Source organism: Pristiophorus japonicus, unplaced genomic scaffold (assembly GCF_044704955.1).
Source record: "Pristiophorus japonicus isolate sPriJap1 unplaced genomic scaffold, sPriJap1.hap1 HAP1_SCAFFOLD_207, whole genome shotgun sequence".
Lineage (NCBI taxonomy): Eukaryota > Metazoa > Chordata > Chondrichthyes > Pristiophoridae > Pristiophorus > Pristiophorus japonicus.
In genome coordinates, this window is record NW_027251767.1 from 962,435 (window position 1) to 979,413 (window position 16,979).

The following is a 16,979-nucleotide window of genomic DNA, read 5'->3' on the forward strand; positions in this document are numbered from 1 at the left end:
TGTGTGTGAGGGAGCAGGCGACAGCGCTGTCTGACTGATGGCCAACTTGTTTTGCCTGAAAGGGAGTGCTGAGTGCTTTGAAGTGTTGCTGCTCTGCAGTTTGTTGAATGCACTACAATGTATCCCATATTGTACCGAATTGTACTTGAACTGAAAAGCAAGGAAATGTATCGAACGGAACTGCCGTCAGCACCCAAATGTAGTGTATGGGATTGCTGACCGCAGCTAAATGTACTGAACTGCTTTTGAATGGACTGTACAAATTTTTATATGCAAATTTTGAAATTTAAAAAAACTCTGTGCTGGTGAGCAGACACAAATGCTCAAGCATAACAGCTGTGTGAAGGTGGATGCAGAGTGCATTCAGGTTTGAGACGAGAAAAGTGGTGTCCTGCTCCTTCGTGGCAACATGATGCACCATAAAGTGATGAGAACTGGTTTGAGCGAATTGCTGCTTAATCCAAAAGTACACTAGCTCCTTCGAGCCGGAATTGAACCAGCGACCTAAGGATGACTTTGCTGAGTATTCCACTACAGTCCTCCGCTCTACCAACTGAGCTATCGAAGGGAAGCGCCAAAGATTTTTCTGTGCGATGATTGTTTTCCGTGAGCATGTTGACGCATCTGGACTCGTGGCGTGGCCTGTGCGTCTTCAGTACCAGCCCATGCTGCAGCGCGGTGGGACTGTCAACCGCCAGCTACTCTTTACAGCCTGGAAAACGCGTGTGAATAACAATCACAAGAGTGTAGCTTTGACTTCTTATCAGGCTCGCAGATTTTTTGCAAGCTGCGCATTCTGAATTTAAAGACCTTGCAAGCTGCCCGACTTGGTCGTGCTGCCTGGCCGCTTGCATGGCAAGTGCCTTCTTCGCGCAGCAGGCAGCATATCAGTCTGCTCAATCGAAGGTCCTGAGTCAAATGCTCAGAAAAGCAATCAATGCTCGCAAGTCGTTCTTTTGGCTTCTCTCGCCTCATATATCCATCTTTGCAAAAATCAAGACGTCTTGCTTATGACATGGCAGAAAAAGGTTTGCTGTGCTTTGACCCATCTGGCGTGAACTCAGTGACACGTGAGACCACATTTCTTTCTGGAGAATTGCTCTGAGCCAAAAGCAGAGTGGAGAATGCAGGCATCGATCCCACTCCCTCTCATATGCCAAGCGAGCGCTCTACCATTTGAGCTAATTCCCGAGTAGCTTCTTGCAGGTTGCTCTCATTTGCTTCTCAATCGCCTTTTCGCACTCGTCTCCAAGCTGCTCCACGACCATCAGAGAACTGGCCCACTCCTTGTATCCAATCGACATTGCGGAGCAGCAGCGAGCGAGCAACACAGGACGCGAAGCCACAGTGACGAAGAAAGAAGCCGAGAAGAGCACGAGACCGTGGAAGGGAAGCGAGGTGACCGGAAAGTAGCGGCCGCCCTGTGTGTGAGGGAGCAGGCGACAGCGCTGTCTGACTGATAGCCAACTTGTTTTGCCTGAAAGGGAGTGCTGAGTGCTTTGAAGTGTTGCTGCTCTGCAGTTTGTTGAATGTACTACAATGTATCCCATATTGTACCGAATTGTACTTGAACTGAAAAGCAAGGAAATGTATCGAACGGAACTGCCGTCAGCACCCAAATGTAGTGTATGGGATTGCTGACCGCAGCTAAATGTACTGAACTGCTTTTGAATGGACTGTACAAATTTTTATATGCAAATTTTGAAATTTAAAAAAACTCTGTGCTGGTGAGCAGACACAAATGCTCAAGCATAACAGCTGTGTGAAGGTGGATGCAGAGTGCATTCAGGTTTGAGACGAGAAAAGTGGTGTCCTGCTCCTTCGTGGCAACATGATGCACCATAAAGTGATGAGAACTGGTTTGAGCGAATTGCTGCTTAATCCAAAAGTACACTAGCTCCTTCGAGCCGGAATTGAACCAGCGACCTAAGGATGACTTTGCTGAGTATTCGACTACAGTCCTCCGCTCTACCAACTGAGCTATCGAAGGGAAGCGCCAAATATTTTTCTGTGCGATGATTGTTTTCCGTGAGCATGTTGACGCATCTGGACTCGTGGCGTGGCCTGTGCGTCTTCAGTACCAGCCCATGCTGCAGCGCGGTGGGACTGTCAACCGCCAGCGACTCTTTACAGCCTGGAAAACGCGTGTGACTAACAATCACAAGAGTGTAGCTTTGACTTCTTATCAGGCTCGCAGATTTTTTGCAAGCTGCGCATTCTGAATTTAAAGACCTTGCAAGCTGCCCGACTTGGTCGTGCTGCCTGGCCGCTTGCATGGCAAGTGCCTTCTTCGCGCAGCAGGCAGCATATCAGTCTGCTCAATCGAAGGTCCTGAGTCAAATGCTCAGAAAAGCAATCAATGCTCGCAAGTCGTTCTTTTGGCTTCTCTCGCCTCATATATCCATCTTTGCAAAAATCAAGACGTCTTGCTTATGACATGGCAGAAAAAGGTTTGCTGTGCTTTGACCCATCTGGCGTGAACTCAGTGACACGTGAGACCACATTTCTTTCTGGAAAATTGCTCTGAGCCAAAAGCAGAGTGGAGAATGCGGGCATCGAGCCCGCTACCTCTCACATGCTAAGCGAGCGCTCTACCATTTGAGCTAATTCCCCAGTAGCTTCTTGCAGGTTTCCCTCATTTGCTTCTCAGTCGCCTTTTCGCACTCGTCTCCAAGCTGCTCCACGACCATCAGAGAACTGGCCCACTCCTTGTATCCAATCGACATTGCGGAGCAGCAGCGAGCGAGCAACAGCAGGACGCGAAGCCACAGTAACGAAGAAAGAAGCCGAGAAGAGCACGAGACCGTGGAAGGGAAGCGAGGTGACCGGAAAGTAGCGGCCGCCCTGTGTGTGAGGGAGCAGGCGACAGCGCTGTCTGACTGATGGCCAACTTGTTTTGCCTGAAAGGGAGTGCTGAGTGCTTTGAAGTGTTGCTGCTCTGCAGTTTGTTGAATGCACTACAATGTATCCCATATTGTACCGAATTGTACTTGAACTGAAAAGCAAGGAAATGTATCGAACGGAACTGCCGTCAGCACCCAAATGTAGTGTATGGGATTGCTGACCGCAGCTAAATGTACTGAACTGCTTTTGAATGGACTGTACAAATTTTTATATGCAAATTTTGAAATTTAAAAAAACTCTGTGCTGGTGAGCAGACACAAATGCTCAAGCATAACAGCTGTGTGAAGGTGGATGCAGAGTGCATTCAGGTTTGAGACGAGAAAAGTGGTGTCCTGCTCCTTCGTGGCAACATGATGCACCATAAAGTGATGAGAACTGGTTTGAGCGAATTGCTGCTTAATCCAAAAGTACACTAGCTCCTTCGAGCCGGAATTGAACCAGCGACCTAAGGATGACTTTGCTGAGTATTCCACTACAGTCCTCCGCTCTACCAACTGAGCTATCGAAGGGAAGCGCCAAAGATTTTTCTGTGCGATGATTGTTTTCCGTGAGCATGTTGACGCATCTGGACTCGTGGCGTGGCCTGTGCGTCTTCAGTACCAGCCCATGCTGCAGCGCGGTGGGACTGTCAACCGCCAGCTACTCTTTACAGCCTGGAAAACGCGTGTGAATAACAATCACAAGAGTGTAGCTTTGACTTCTTATCAGGCTCGCAGATTTTTTGCAAGCTGCGCATTCTGAATTTAAAGACCTTGCAAGCTGCCCGACTTGGTCGTGCTGCCTGGCCGCTTGCATGGCAAGTGCCTTCTTCGCGCAGCAGGCAGCATATCAGTCTGCTCAATCGAAGGTCCTGAGTCAAATGCTCAGAAAAGCAATCAATGCTCGCAAGTCGTTCTTTTGGCTTCTCTCGCCTCATATATCCATCTTTGCAAAAATCAAGACGTCTTGCTTATGACATGGCAGAAAAAGGTTTGCTGTGCTTTGACCCATCTGGCGTGAACTCAGTGACACGTGAGACCACATTTCTTTCTGGAGAATTGCTCTGAGCCAAAAGCAGAGTGGAGAATGCAGGCATCGATCCCACTCCCTCTCACATGCTAAGCGAGCGCTCTACCATTTGAGCTAATTCCCCAGTAGCTGCTTGCAGGTTGCCCTCATTTGCTTCACAGTCGCCTTTTCGCACTCATCTCCAAGCTGCTCCACGACCATCAGAGAACTGGCCCATTCCTTGTATCCAATCGACATTGCGGAGCAGCAGCGAGCGAGCAACAGCAGGACGCGAAGCCACAGTAACGAAGAAAGAAGCCGAGAAGAGCACGAGACTGTGGAATGGAAGCGAGGTGACCGGAAAGTAGCGGCCGCCCTGTGTGTGAGGGAGCAGGCGACAGCGCTGTCTGACTGATAGCCAACTTGTTTTGCCTGAAAGGGAGTGCTGAGTGCTTTGAAGTGTTGCTGCTCTGCAGTTTGTTGAATGTACTACAATGTATCCCATATTGTACCGAATTGTACTTGAACTGAAAAGCAAGGAAATGTATCGAACGGAACTGCCGTCAGCACCCAAATGTAGTGTATGGGATTGCTGACCGCAGCTAAATGTACTGAACTGCTTTTGAATGGACTGTACAAATTTTTATATGCAAATTTTGAAATTTAAAAAAACTCTGTGCTGGTGAGCAGACACAAATGCTCAAGCATAACAGCTGTGTGAAGGTGGATGCAGAGTGCATTCAGGTTTGAGACGAGAAAAGTGGTGTCCTGCTCCTTCGTGGCAACATGATGCACCATAAAGTGATGAGAACTGGTTTGAGCGAATTGCTGCTTAATCCAAAAGTACATTAGTTCCTTCGAGCCGGAATTGAACCAGCGACCTAAGGATGACTTTGCTGAGTATTCCACTACAGTCCTCCGCTCTACCAACTGAGCTATCGAAGGGAAGCGCCAAATATATTTCTGTGCGATGATTGTTTTCCGTGAGCATGTTGACGCATCTGGACTCATGGCGTGGCCTGTGCGTCTTCAGTACCAGCCCATGCTGCAGCGCGGTGGGACTGTCAACCGCCAGCTACTCTTTACAGCCTGGAAAACGCGTGTGACTAACAATCACAAGAGTGTAGCTTTGACTTCTTATCAGGCTCGCAGATTTTTTGCAAGCTGCGCATTCTGAATTTAAAGACCTTGCAAGCTGCCCGACTTGGTCGTGCTGCCTGGCCGCTTGCATGGCAAGTGCCTTCTTCGCGCAGCAGGCAGCATATCAGTCTGCTCAATCGAAGGTCCTGAGTCAAATGCTCAGAAAAGCAATCAATGCTCGCAAGTCGTTCTTTTGGCTTCTCTCGCCTCATATATCCATCTTTGCAAAAATCAAGACGTCTTGCTTATGACATGGCAGAAAAAGGTTTGCTGTGCTTTGACCCATCTGGCGTGAACTCAGTGACACGTGAGACCACATTTCTTTCTGGAGAATTGCTCTGAGCCAAAAGCAGAGTGGAGAATGCAGGCATCGATCCCGCTACCTCTCACATGCTAAGCGAGCGCTCTACCATTTGAGCTAATTCCCCAGTAGCTTCTTGCAGGTTGCCCTCATTTGCTTCTCAGTCGCCTTTTCGCACTCGTCTCCAAGCTGCTCCACGACCATCAGAGAACTGGCCCACTCCTTGTATCCAATCGACATTGCGGAGCAGCAGCGAGCGAGCAACAGCAGGACGCGAAGCCACAGTAACGAAGAAAGAAGCCGAGAAGAGCACGAGACCGTGGAAGGGAAGCGAGGTGACCGGAAAGTAGCGGCCGCCCTGTGTGTGAGGGAGCAGGCGATAGCCAACTTGTTTTGCCTGAAAGGGAGTGCTGAGTGCTTTGAAGTGTTGCTGCTCTGCAGTTTGTTGAATGTACTACAATGTATCCCATATTGTACCGAATTGTACTTGAACTGAAAAGCAAGGAAATGTATCGAACGGAACTGCCGTCAGCACCCAAATGTAGTGTATGGGATTGCTGACCGCAGCTAAATGTACTGAACTGCTTTTGAATGGACTGTACAAATTTTTATATGCAAATTTTGAAATTTAAAAAAACTCTGTGCTGGTGAGCAGACACAAATGCTCAAGCATAACAGCTGTGTGAAGGTGGATGCAGAGTGCATTCAGGTTTGAGACGAGAAAAGTGGTGTCCTGCTCCTTCGTGGCAACATGATGCACCATAAAGTGATGAGAACTGGTTTGAGCGAATTGCTGCTTAATCCAAAAGTACACTAGCTCCTTCGAGCCGGAATTGAACCAGCGACCTAAGGATGACTTTGATGAGTATTCCACTACAGTCCTCCGCTCTACCAACTGAGCTATCGAAGGGAAGCGCCAAATATTTTTCTGTGCGATGATTGTTTTCCGTGAGCATGTTGACGCATCTGGACTCGTGGCGTGGCCTGTGCGTCTTCAGTACCAGCCCATGCTGCAGCGCAGTGGGACTGTCAACCGCCAGCGACTCTTTACAGCCTGGAAAACGCGTGTGACTAACAATCACAAGAGTGTAGCTTTGACTTCTTATCAGGCTCGCAGATTTTTTGCAAGCTGCGCATTCTGAATTTAAAGACCTTGCAAGCTGCCCGACTTGGTCGTGCTGCCTGGCCGCTTGCATGGCAAGTGCCTTCTTCGCGCAGCAGGCAGCATATCAGTCTGCTCAATCGAAGGTCCTGAGTCAAATGCTCAGAAAAGCAATCAATGCTCGCAAGTCGTTCTTTTGGCTTCTCTCGCCTCATATATCCATCTTTGCAAAAATCAAGACGTCTTGCTTATGACATGGCAGAAAAAGGTTTGCTGTGCTTTGACCCATCTGGCGTGAACTCAGTGACACGTGAGACCACATTTCTTTCTGGAGAATTGCTCTGAGCCAAAAGCAGAGTGGAGAATGCAGGCATCGATCCCACTCCCTCTCACATGCTAAGCGAGCGCTCTACCATTTGAGCTAATTCCCCAGTAGCTGCTTGCAGGTTGCCCTCATTTGCTTCACAGTCGCCTTTTCGCACTCATCTCCAAGCTGCTCCACGACCATCAGAGAACTGGCCCATTCCTTGTATCCAATCGACATTGCGGAGCAGCAGCGAGTGAGCAACACAGGACGCGAAGCCACAGTAACGAAGAAAGAAGCCGAGAAGAGCACGAGACCGTGGAAGGGAAGCGAGGTGACCGGAAAGTAGCGGCCGCCCTGTGTGTGAGGGAGCAGGCGACAGCGCTGTCTGACTGATAGCCAACTTGTTTTGCCTGAAAGGGAGTGCTTAGTGCTTTGAAGTGTTGCTGCTCTGCAGTTTGTTGAATGTACTACAATGTATCCCATATTGTACCGAATTGTACTTGAACTGAAAAGCAAGGAAATGTATCGAACGGAACTGCCGTCAGCACCCAAATGTAGTGTATGGGATTGCTGACCGCAGCTAAATGTACTGAACTGCTTTTGAATGGACTGTACAAATTTTTATATGCAAATTTTGAAATTTAAAAAAACTCTGTGCTGGTGAGCAGACACAAATGCTCAAGCATAACAGCTGTGTGAAGGTGGATGCAGAGTGCATTCAGGTTTGAGACGAGAAAAGTGGTGTCCTGCTCCTTCGTGGCAACATGATGCACCACAAAGTGATGAGAACTGGTTTGAGCGAATTGCTGCTTAATCCAAAAGTACACTAGCTCCTTCGAGCCGGAATTGAACCAGCGACCTAAGGATGACTTTGCTGAGTATTCCACTACAGTCCTCCGCTCTACCAATTGAGCTATCGAAGGGAAGTGCCAAATATTTTTCTGTGCGATGATTGTTTTCCGTGAGCATGTTGACGCATCTGGACTCGTGGCGTGGCCTGTGCGTCTTCAGTACCAGCCCATGCTGCAGCGCGGTGGGACTGTCAATCGCCAGCTACTCTTTACAGCCTGGAAAACGCGTGTGACTAACAATCACTAGAGTGTAGCTTTGACTTCTTATCAGGCTCGCAGATTTTTTGCAAGCTGCGCATTCTGAATTTAAAGACCTTGCAAGCTGCCCGACTTGGTCGTGCTGCCTGGCCGCTTGCATGGCAAGTGCCTTCTTCGCGCAGCAGGCAGCATATCAGTCTGCTCAATCGAAGGTCCTGAGTCAAATGCTCAGAAAAGCAATCAATGCTCGCAAGTCGTTCTTTTGGCTTCTCTCGCCTCATATATCCATCTTTGCAAAAATCAAGACGTCTTGTTATGACATGGCAGAAAAAGGTTTGCTGTGCTTTGACCCATCTGGCGTGAACTCAGTGACACGTGAGACCACATTTCTTTCTGGAGAATTGCCCTGAGCCAAAAGCAGAGTGGAGAATGCTGGCATCGATCCCCCTATCACTCACATGCTAAGCGAGCGCTCTACCATTTGAGCTAATTCCCCAGCAGCTTCTTGCAGGTTTCCCTCATTTGCTTCTCAGTCGCCTTTTCGCACTCGTCTCCAAGCTGCTCCACGACCATCAGAGAACTGGCCCACTCCTTGTATCCAATCGACATTGCGGAGCAGCAGCGAGCGAGCAACAGCAGGACGCGAAGCCACAGTAACGAAGAAAGAAGCCGAGAAGAGCACGAGACCGTGGAAGGGAAGCGAGGTGACCGGAAAGTAGCGGCCGCCCTGTGTGTGAGGGAGCAGGCGACAGCGCTGTCTGACTGATAGCCAACTTGTTTTGCCTGAAAGGGAGTGCTGAGTGCTTTGAAGTGTTGCTGCTTTGCAGTTTGTTGAATGTACTACAATGTATCCCATATTGTACCGAATTGTACTTGAACTGAAAAGCAAGGAAATGTATCGAACGGAACTGCCGTCAGCACCCAAATGTAGTGTATGGGATTGCTGACCGCAGCTAAATGTACTGAACTGCTTTTGAATGGACTGTACAAATTTTTATATGCAAATTTTGAAATTTAAAAAAACTCTGTGCTGGTGAGCAGACACAAATGCTCAAGCATAACAGCTGTGTGAAGGTGGATGCAGAGTGCATTCAGGTTTGAGATGAGAAAAGTGGTGTCCTGCTCCTTCGTGGCAACATGATGCACCATAAAGTGATGAGAACTGGTTTGAGCGAATTGCTGCTTAATCCAAAAGTACACTAGCTCCTTCGAGCCGGAATTGAACCAGCGACCTAAGGATGACTTTGCTGAGTATTCCACTACAGTCCTCCGCTCTACCAACTGAGCTATCGAAGGGAAGCGCCAAATATTTTTCTGTGCGATGATTGTTTTCCGTGAGCATGTTGACGCATCTGGACTCGTGGCGTGGCCTGTGCGTCTTCAGTACCAGCCCATGCTGCAGCGCGGTGGGACTGTCAATCGCCAGCTACTCTTTACAGCCTGGAAAACGCGTGTGACTAACAATCACTAGAGTGTAGCTTTGACTTCTTATCAGGCTCGCAGATTTTTTGCAAGCTGCGCATTCTGAATTTAAAGACCTTGCAAGCTGCCCGACTTGGTCGTGCTGCCTGGCCGCTTGCATGGCAAGTGCCTTCTTCGCGCAGCAGGCAGCATATCAGTCTGCTCAATCGAAGGTCCTGAGTCAAATGCTCAGAAAAGCAATCAATGCTCGCAAGTCGTTCTTTTGGCTTCTCTCGCCTCATATATCCATCTTTGCAAAAATCAAGACGTCTTGTTATGACATGGCAGAAAAAGGTTTGCTGTGCTTTGACCCATCTGGCGTGAACTCAGTGACACGTGAGACCACATTTCTTTCTGGAGAATTGCCCTGAGCCAAAAGCAGAGTGGAGAATGCTGGCATCGATCCCCCTATCACTCACATGCTAAGCGAGCGCTCTACCATTTGAGCTAATTCCCCAGCAGCTTCTTGCAGGTTTCCCTCATTTGCTTCTCAGTCGCCTTTTCGCACTCGTCTCCAAGCTGCTCCACGACCATCAGAGAACTGGCCCACTCCTTGTATCCAATCGACATTGCGGAGCAGCAGCGAGCGAGCAACAGCAGGACGCGAAGCCACAGTAACGAAGAAAGAAGCCGAGAAGAGCACGAGACCGTGGAAGGGAAGCGAGGTGACCGGAAAGTAGCGGCCGCCCTGTGTGTGAGGGAGCAGGCGACAGCGCTGTCTGACTGATAGCCAACTTGTTTTGCCTGAAAGGGAGTGCTGAGTGCTTTGAAGTGTTGCTGCTTTGCAGTTTGTTGAATGTACTACAATGTATCCCATATTGTACCGAATTGTACTTGAACTGAAAAGCAAGGAAATGTATCGAACGGAACTGCCGTCAGCACCCAAATGTAGTGTATGGGATTGCTGACCGCAGCTAAATGTACTGAACTGCTTTTGAATGGACTGTACAAATTTTTATATGCAAATTTTGAAATTTAAAAAAACTCTGTGCTGGTGAGCAGACACAAATGCTCAAGCATAACAGCTGTGTGAAGGTGGATGCAGAGTGCATTCAGGTTTGAGATGAGAAAAGTGGTGTCCTGCTCCTTCGTGGCAACATGATGCACCATAAAGTGATGAGAACTGGTTTGAGCGAATTGCTGCTTAATCCAAAAGTACACTAGCTCCTTCGAGCCGGAATTGAACCAGCGACCTAAGGATGACTTTGCTGAGTATTCCACTACAGTCCTCCGCTCTACCAACTGAGCTATCGAAGGGAAGCGCCAAAGATTTTTCTGTGCGATGATTGTTTTCCGTGAGCATGTTGACGCATCTGGACTCATGGCGTGGCCTGTGCGTCTTCAGTACCAGCCCATGCTGCAGCGCGGTGGGACTGTCAATCGCCAGCTACTCTTTACAGCCTGGAAAACGCGTGTGACTAACAATCACAAGAGTGTAGCTTTGACTTCTTATCAGGCTCGCAGATTTTTTGCAAGCTGCGCATTCTGAATTTAAAGACCTTGCAAGCTGCCCGACTTGGTCGTGCTGCCTGGCCGCTTGCATGGCAAGTGCCTTCTTCGCGCAGCAGGCAGCATATCAGTCTGCTCAATCGAAGGTCCTGAGTCAAATGCTCAGAAAAACAATCAATGCTCGCAAGTCGTTCTTTTGGCTTCTCTCGCCTCATATATCCATCTTTGCAAATATCAAGACGTCTTGCTTATGACATGGCAGAAAAAGGTTTGCTGTGCTTTGACCCATCTGGCGTGAACTCAGTGACACGTGAGACCACATTTCTTTCTGGAGAATTGCTCTGAGCCAAAAGCAGAGCGGAGAATGCAGGCATCGATCCCCCTACCTCTCATATGCTAAGCGAGCGCTCTACCATTTGAGCTAATTCCCCAGTAGCTTCTGGAAGGTTTCCCTCATTTGCTTCTCAGTCGCCTTTTCGCACTCGTCTCCAAGCTGCTCCACGACCATCAGAGAACTGGCCCACTCCTTGTATCCAATCGACATTGCGGAGCAGCAGCGAGCGAGCAACAGCAGGACGCGAAGCCACAGTAACGAAGAAAGAAGCCGAGAAGAGCACGAGACCATGGAAGGGAAGCGAGGTGACCGGAAAGTAGCGGCCGCCCTGTGTGTGAGGGAGCAGGCGAGAGCGCTGTCTGACTGATGGCCAACTTGTTTTGCCTGAAAGGGAGTGCTGAGTGCTTTGAAGTGTTGCTGCTCTGCAGTTTGTTGAATGCACTACAATGTATCCCATATTGTACCGAATTGTACTTGAACTGAAAAGCAAGGAAATGTATCGAACGGAACTGCCGTCAGCACCCAAATGTAGTGTATGGGATTGCTGACCGCAGCTAAATGTACTGAACTGCTTTTGAATGGACTGTACAAATTTTTATATGCAAATTTTGAAATTTAAAAAAACTCTGTGCTGGTGAGCAGACACAAATGCTCAAGCATAACAGCTGTGTGAAGGTGGATGCAGAGTGCATTCAGGTTTGAGACGAGAAAAGTGGTGTCCTGCTCCTTCGTGGCAACATGATGCACCATAAAGTGATGAGAACTGGTTTGAGCGAATTGCTGCTTAATCCAAAAGTACACTAGCTCCTTCGAGCCGGAATTGAACCAGCGACCTAAGGATGACTTTGATGAGTATTCCACTACAGTGCTCCGCTCTACCAACTGAGCTATCGAAGGGAAGCGCCAAAGATTTTTCTGTGCGATGATTGTTTTCCGTGAGCATGTTGACGCATCTGGACTCATGGCGTGGCCTGTGCGTCTTCAGTACCAGCCCATGCTGCAGCGCGGTGGGACTGTCAACCGCCAGCTACTCTTTACAGCCTGGAAAACGCGTGTGACTAACAATCACAAGAGTGTAGCTTTGACTTCTTATCAGGCTCGCAGATTTTTTGCAAGCTGCGCATTCTGAATTTAAAGACCTTGCAAGCTGCCCGACTTGGTCGTGCTGCCTGGCCGCTTGCATGGCAAGTGCCTTCTTCGCGCAGCAGGCAGCATATCAGTCTGCTCAATCAAAGGTCCTGAGTCAAATGCTCAGAAAAGCAATCAATGCTCGCAAGTCGTTCTTTTGGCTTCTCTCGCCTCATATATCCATCTTTGCAAAAATCAAGACGTCTTGCTTATGACATGGCAGAAAAAGGTTTGCTGTGCTTTGACCCATCTGGCGTGAACTCAGTGACACGTGAGACCACATTTCTTTCTGGAGAATTGCTCTGAGCCAAAAGCAGAGTGGAGAATGCAGGCATCGATCCCGCTACCTCTCACATGCTAAGCGAGCGCTCGACCATTTGAGCTAATTCCCCAGTAGCTTCTTGCAGGTTGCCCTCATTTGCTTCACAGTCGCCTTTTCGCACTCGTCTCCAAGCTGCTCCACGACCATCAGAGAACTGGCCCACTCCTTGTATCCAATCGACATTGCGGAGCAGCAGCGAGCGAGCAACAGCAGGACGCGAAGCCACAGTAACGAAGAAAGAAGCCGAGAAGAGCACGAGACCGTGGAAGGGAAGCGAGGTGACCGGAAAGTAGCGGCCGCCCTGTGTGTGAGGGAGCAGGCGACAGCGCTGTCTGACTGATAGCCAACTTGTTTTGCCTGAAAGGGAGTGCTGAGTGCTTTGAAGTGTTGCTGCTCTGCAGTACTACAATGTATCCCATATTGTACCGAATTGTACTTGAACTGAAAAGCAAGGAAATGTATCGAACGGAACTGCCGTCAGCACCCAAATGTAGTGTATGGGATTGCTGACCGCAGCTAAATGTACTGAACTGCTTTTGAATGGACTGTACAAATTTTTATATGCAAATTTTGAAATTTAAAAAAACTCTGTGCTGGTGAGCAGACACAAATGCTCAAGCATAACAGCTGTGTGAAGGTGGATGCAGAGTGCATTCAGGTTTGAGACGAGAAAAGTGGTGTCCTGCTCCTTCGTGGCAACATGATGCACCATAAAGTGATGAGAACTGGTTTGAGCGAATTGCTGCTTAATCCAAAAGTACACTAGCTCCTTCGAGCCGGAATTGAACCAGCGACCTTAGGATGACTTTGCTGAGTATTCCACTACAGTCCTCCGCTCTACCAACTGAGCTATCGAAAGGAAGCACCAAAGATTTTTCTGTGCGATGATTGTTTTCCGTGAGCATGTTGACGCATCTGGACTCATGGCGTGGCCTGTGCGTCTTCAGTACCAGCCCATGCTGCAGCGCGGTGGGACTGTCAACCGCCAGCTACTCTTTACAGCCTGGAAAACGCGTGTGAATAACAATCACAAGAGTGTAGCTTTGACTTCTTATCAGGCTCACAGATTTTTTGCAAGCTGCGCATTCTGAATTTAAAGACCTTGCAAGCTGCCCGACTTGGTCGTGCTGCCTGGCCGCTTGCATGGCAAGTGCCTTCTTCGCGCAGCAGGCAGCATATCAGTCTGCTCAATCGAAGGTCCTGAGTCAAATGCTCAGAAAAGCAATCAATGCTCGCAAGTCGTTCTTTTGGCTTCTCTCGCCTCATATATCCATCTTTGCAAAAATCAAGACGTCTTGCTTATGACATGGCAGAAAAAGGTTTGCTGTGTTTTGACCCATCTGGCGTGAACTCAGTGACACGTGAGACCACATTTCTTTCTGGAGAATTGCTCTGAGCCAAAAGCAGAGTGGAGAATGCAGGCATCGATCCCCCTACCTCTCATATGCTAAGCGAGCGCTCTACCATTTGAGCTAATTCCCCAGTAGCTTCTTGCAGGTTTCCCTCATTTGCTTCTCAGTCGCCTTTTCGCACTCGTCTCCAAGCTGCTCCACGACCATCAGAGAACTGGCCCACTCCTTGTATCCAATCGACATTGCGGAGCAGCAGCGAGCGAGCAACAGCAGGACACGAAGCCACAGTAACGAAGAAAGAGCCGAGAAGAGCACGAGACCGTGGAAGGGAAGCGAGGTGACCGGAAAGTAGCGGCCGCCCTGTGTGTGAGGGAGCAGGCGAGAGCGCTGTCTGACTGATGGCCAACTTGTTTTGCCTGAAAGGGAGTGCTGAGTGCTTTGAAGTGTTGCTGCTCTGCAGTTTGTTGAATGCACGACAATGTATCCCATATTGTACCGAATTGTACTTGAACTGAAAAGCAAGGAAATGTATCGAACGGAACTGCCATCAGCACCCAAATGTAGTGTATGGGATTGCTGACCGCAGCTAAATGTACTGAACTGCTTTTGAATGGACTGTACAAATTTTTATATGCAAATTTTGAAATTTAAAAAAACTCTGTGCTGGTGAGCAGACACAAATGCTCAAGCATAACAGCTGTGTGAAGGTGGATGCAGAGTGCATTCAGGTTTGAGACGAGAAAAGTGGTGTCCTGCTCCTTCGTGGCAACATGATGCACCATAAAGTGATGAGAACTGGTTTGAGCGAATTGCTGCTTAATCCAAAAGTACACTAGCTCCTTCGAGCCGGAATTGAACCAGCGACCTAAGGATGACTTTGCTGAGTATTCCACTACAGTTCTCCGCTCTACCAACTGAGCTATCAAAGGGAAGCGCCAAAGATTTTTCTGTGCGATGATTGTTTTCCGTGAGCATGTTGACGCATCTGGACTCATGGCGTGGCCTGTGCGTCTTCAGTACCAGCCCATGCTGCAGCGCGGTGGGACTGTCAATCGCCAGCTACTCTTTACAGCCTGGAAAACGCGTGTGACTAACAATCACAAGAGTGTAGCTTTGACTTCTTATCAGGCTCGCAGATTTTTTGCAAGCTGCGCATTCTGAATTTAAAGACCTTGCAAGCTGCCCGACTTGGTCGTGCTGCCTGGCCGCTTGCATGGCAAGTGCCTTCTTCGCGCAGCAGGCAGCATATCAGTCTGCTCAATCGAAGGTCCTGAGTCAAATGCTCAGAAAAGCAATCAATGCTCGCAAGTCGTTCTTTTGGCTTCTCTCGCCTCATATCTTTGCAAAAATCAAGACGTCTTGCTTATGACATGGCAGAAAAAGGTTTGCTGTGCTTTGACCCATCTGGCGTGAACTCAGTGACACGTGAGACCACATTTCTTTCTGGAGAATTGCTCTGAGCCAAAAGCAGAGTGGAGAATGCAGGCATCGATCCCCCTACCTCTCATATGCTAAGCGAGCGCTCTACCATTTGAGCTAATTCCCCAGTAGCTTCTTGAAGGTTTCCCTCATTTGCTTCTCAGTCGCCTTTTCGCACTCGTCTCCAAGCTGCTCCACGACCATCAGAGAACTGGCCCACTCCTTGTATCCAATCGACATTGCGGAGCAGCAGCGAGCGAGCAACAGCAGGACGCGAAGCCACAGTAACGAAGAAAGAAGCCGAGAAGAGCACGAGACCGTGGAAGGGAAGCGAGGTGACCGGAAAGTAGCGGCCGCCCTGTGTGTGAGGGAGCAGGCGAGAGCGCTGTCTGACTGATGGCCAACTTGTTTTGCCTGAAAGGGAGTGCTGAGTGCTTTGAAGTGTTGCTGCTCTGCAGTTTGTTGAATGCACTACAATGTATCCCATATTGTACCGAATTGTACTTGAACTGAAAAGCAAGGAAATGTATCGAACGGAACTGCCGTCAGCACCCAAATGTAGTGTATGGGATTGCTGACCGCAGCTCAATGTACTGAACTGCTTTTGAATGGACTGTACAAATTTTTATATGCAAATTTTGAAATTTAAAAAAACTCTGTGCTGGTGAGCAGACACAAATGCTCAAGCATAACAGCTGTGTGAAGGTGGATGCAGAGTGCATTCAGGTTTGAGACGAGAAAAGTGGTGTCCTGCTCCTTCGTGGCAACATGATGCACCATAAAGTGATGAGAACTGGTTTGAGCGAATTGCTGCTTAATCCAAAAGTACACTAGCTCCTTCGAGCCGGAATTGAACCAGCGACCTAAGGATGACTTTGCTGAGTATTCTACTACAGTCCTCCGCTCTACCAACTGAGCTATCGAAGGGAAGCGCCAAAGAGTTTTCTGTGCGATGATTGTTTTCCGTGAGCATGTTGACGCATCTGGACTCATGGCGTGGCCTGTGCGTCTTCAGTACCAGCCCATGCTGCAGCGCGGTGGGACTGTCAACCGCCAGCTACTCTTTACAGCCTGGAAAACGCGTGTGACTAACAATCACAAGAGTGTAGCTTTGACTTCTTATCAGGCTCGCAGATTTTTTGCAAGCTGCGCATTCTGAATTTAAACACCTTGCAAGCTGCCCGACTTGGTCGTGCTGCCTGGCCGCTTGCATGGCAAGTGCCTTCTTCGCGCAGCAGGCAGCATATCAGTCTGCTCAATCAAAGGTCCTGAGTCAAATGCTCAGAAAAGCAATCAATGCTCGCAAGTCGTTCTTTTGGCTTCTCTCGCCTCATATATCCATCTTTGCAAAAATCAAGACGTCTTGCTTATGACATGGCAGAAAAAGGTTTGCTGTGCTTTGACCCATCTGGCATGAACTCAGTGACACGTGAGACCACATTTCTTTCTGGAGAAATGCTCTGAGCCAAAAGCAGAGTGGAGAATGCAGGCATCGATCCCGCTACCTCTCACATGCTAAGCGAGCGCTCGACCATTTGAGCTAATTCCCCAGTAGCTTCTTGCAGGTTGCCCTCATTTGCTTCACAGTCGCCTTTTCGCACTCGTCTCCAAGCTGCTCCACGACCATCAGAGAACTGGCCCACTCCTTGTATCCAATCGACATTGCGGAGCAGCAGCGAGCGAGCAACAGCAGGACGCGAAGCCACAGTAACGAAGAAAGAAGC

The 16,979-nt window shown here is 48.8% G+C and overlaps 12 non-coding genes across 12 annotated transcripts; all 12 read right to left on the reverse strand.

Annotated features, from left to right (window-relative positions):
• Positions 1 to 476: 476 nt before the first annotated feature.
• trnay-gua (transfer RNA tyrosine (anticodon GUA)) lies at positions 477 to 568 on the reverse strand. Its single transcript is given in 2 exon segments — positions 477 to 512; positions 532 to 568. It is a non-coding gene; the product is annotated as a tRNA-Tyr (tRNA).
• Positions 569 to 1,898: 1,330 nt separating this feature from the next.
• trnay-gua (transfer RNA tyrosine (anticodon GUA)) lies at positions 1,899 to 1,990 on the reverse strand. Its single transcript is given in 2 exon segments — positions 1,899 to 1,934; positions 1,954 to 1,990. It is a non-coding gene; the product is annotated as a tRNA-Tyr (tRNA).
• Positions 1,991 to 3,321: 1,331 nt separating this feature from the next.
• trnay-gua (transfer RNA tyrosine (anticodon GUA)) lies at positions 3,322 to 3,413 on the reverse strand. Its single transcript is given in 2 exon segments — positions 3,322 to 3,357; positions 3,377 to 3,413. It is a non-coding gene; the product is annotated as a tRNA-Tyr (tRNA).
• Positions 3,414 to 4,744: 1,331 nt separating this feature from the next.
• trnay-gua (transfer RNA tyrosine (anticodon GUA)) lies at positions 4,745 to 4,836 on the reverse strand. Its single transcript is given in 2 exon segments — positions 4,745 to 4,780; positions 4,800 to 4,836. It is a non-coding gene; the product is annotated as a tRNA-Tyr (tRNA).
• Positions 4,837 to 6,150: 1,314 nt separating this feature from the next.
• Positions 6,151 to 6,242, reverse strand: trnay-gua (transfer RNA tyrosine (anticodon GUA)). Its single transcript is given in 2 exon segments — positions 6,151 to 6,186; positions 6,206 to 6,242. It is a non-coding gene; the product is annotated as a tRNA-Tyr (tRNA).
• Positions 6,243 to 7,572: 1,330 nt separating this feature from the next.
• Positions 7,573 to 7,664, reverse strand: trnay-gua (transfer RNA tyrosine (anticodon GUA)). The gene is given in 2 exon segments: positions 7,573 to 7,608; positions 7,628 to 7,664. It is a non-coding gene; the product is annotated as a tRNA-Tyr (tRNA).
• Positions 7,665 to 8,994: 1,330 nt separating this feature from the next.
• Positions 8,995 to 9,086, reverse strand: trnay-gua (transfer RNA tyrosine (anticodon GUA)). Its single transcript is given in 2 exon segments — positions 8,995 to 9,030; positions 9,050 to 9,086. It is a non-coding gene; the product is annotated as a tRNA-Tyr (tRNA).
• A 1,330-nt stretch (positions 9,087 to 10,416) lies between these two features.
• trnay-gua (transfer RNA tyrosine (anticodon GUA)) lies at positions 10,417 to 10,508 on the reverse strand. The gene is given in 2 exon segments: positions 10,417 to 10,452; positions 10,472 to 10,508. It is a non-coding gene; the product is annotated as a tRNA-Tyr (tRNA).
• Positions 10,509 to 11,839: 1,331 nt separating this feature from the next.
• Positions 11,840 to 11,931, reverse strand: trnay-gua (transfer RNA tyrosine (anticodon GUA)). Its single transcript is given in 2 exon segments — positions 11,840 to 11,875; positions 11,895 to 11,931. It is a non-coding gene; the product is annotated as a tRNA-Tyr (tRNA).
• Positions 11,932 to 13,251: 1,320 nt separating this feature from the next.
• trnay-gua (transfer RNA tyrosine (anticodon GUA)) lies at positions 13,252 to 13,343 on the reverse strand. Its single transcript is given in 2 exon segments — positions 13,252 to 13,287; positions 13,307 to 13,343. It is a non-coding gene; the product is annotated as a tRNA-Tyr (tRNA).
• A 1,330-nt stretch (positions 13,344 to 14,673) lies between these two features.
• trnay-gua (transfer RNA tyrosine (anticodon GUA)) lies at positions 14,674 to 14,765 on the reverse strand. Its single transcript is given in 2 exon segments — positions 14,674 to 14,709; positions 14,729 to 14,765. It is a non-coding gene; the product is annotated as a tRNA-Tyr (tRNA).
• Positions 14,766 to 16,090: 1,325 nt separating this feature from the next.
• Positions 16,091 to 16,182, reverse strand: trnay-gua (transfer RNA tyrosine (anticodon GUA)). The gene is given in 2 exon segments: positions 16,091 to 16,126; positions 16,146 to 16,182. It is a non-coding gene; the product is annotated as a tRNA-Tyr (tRNA).
• Positions 16,183 to 16,979: the final 797 nt, after the last annotated feature.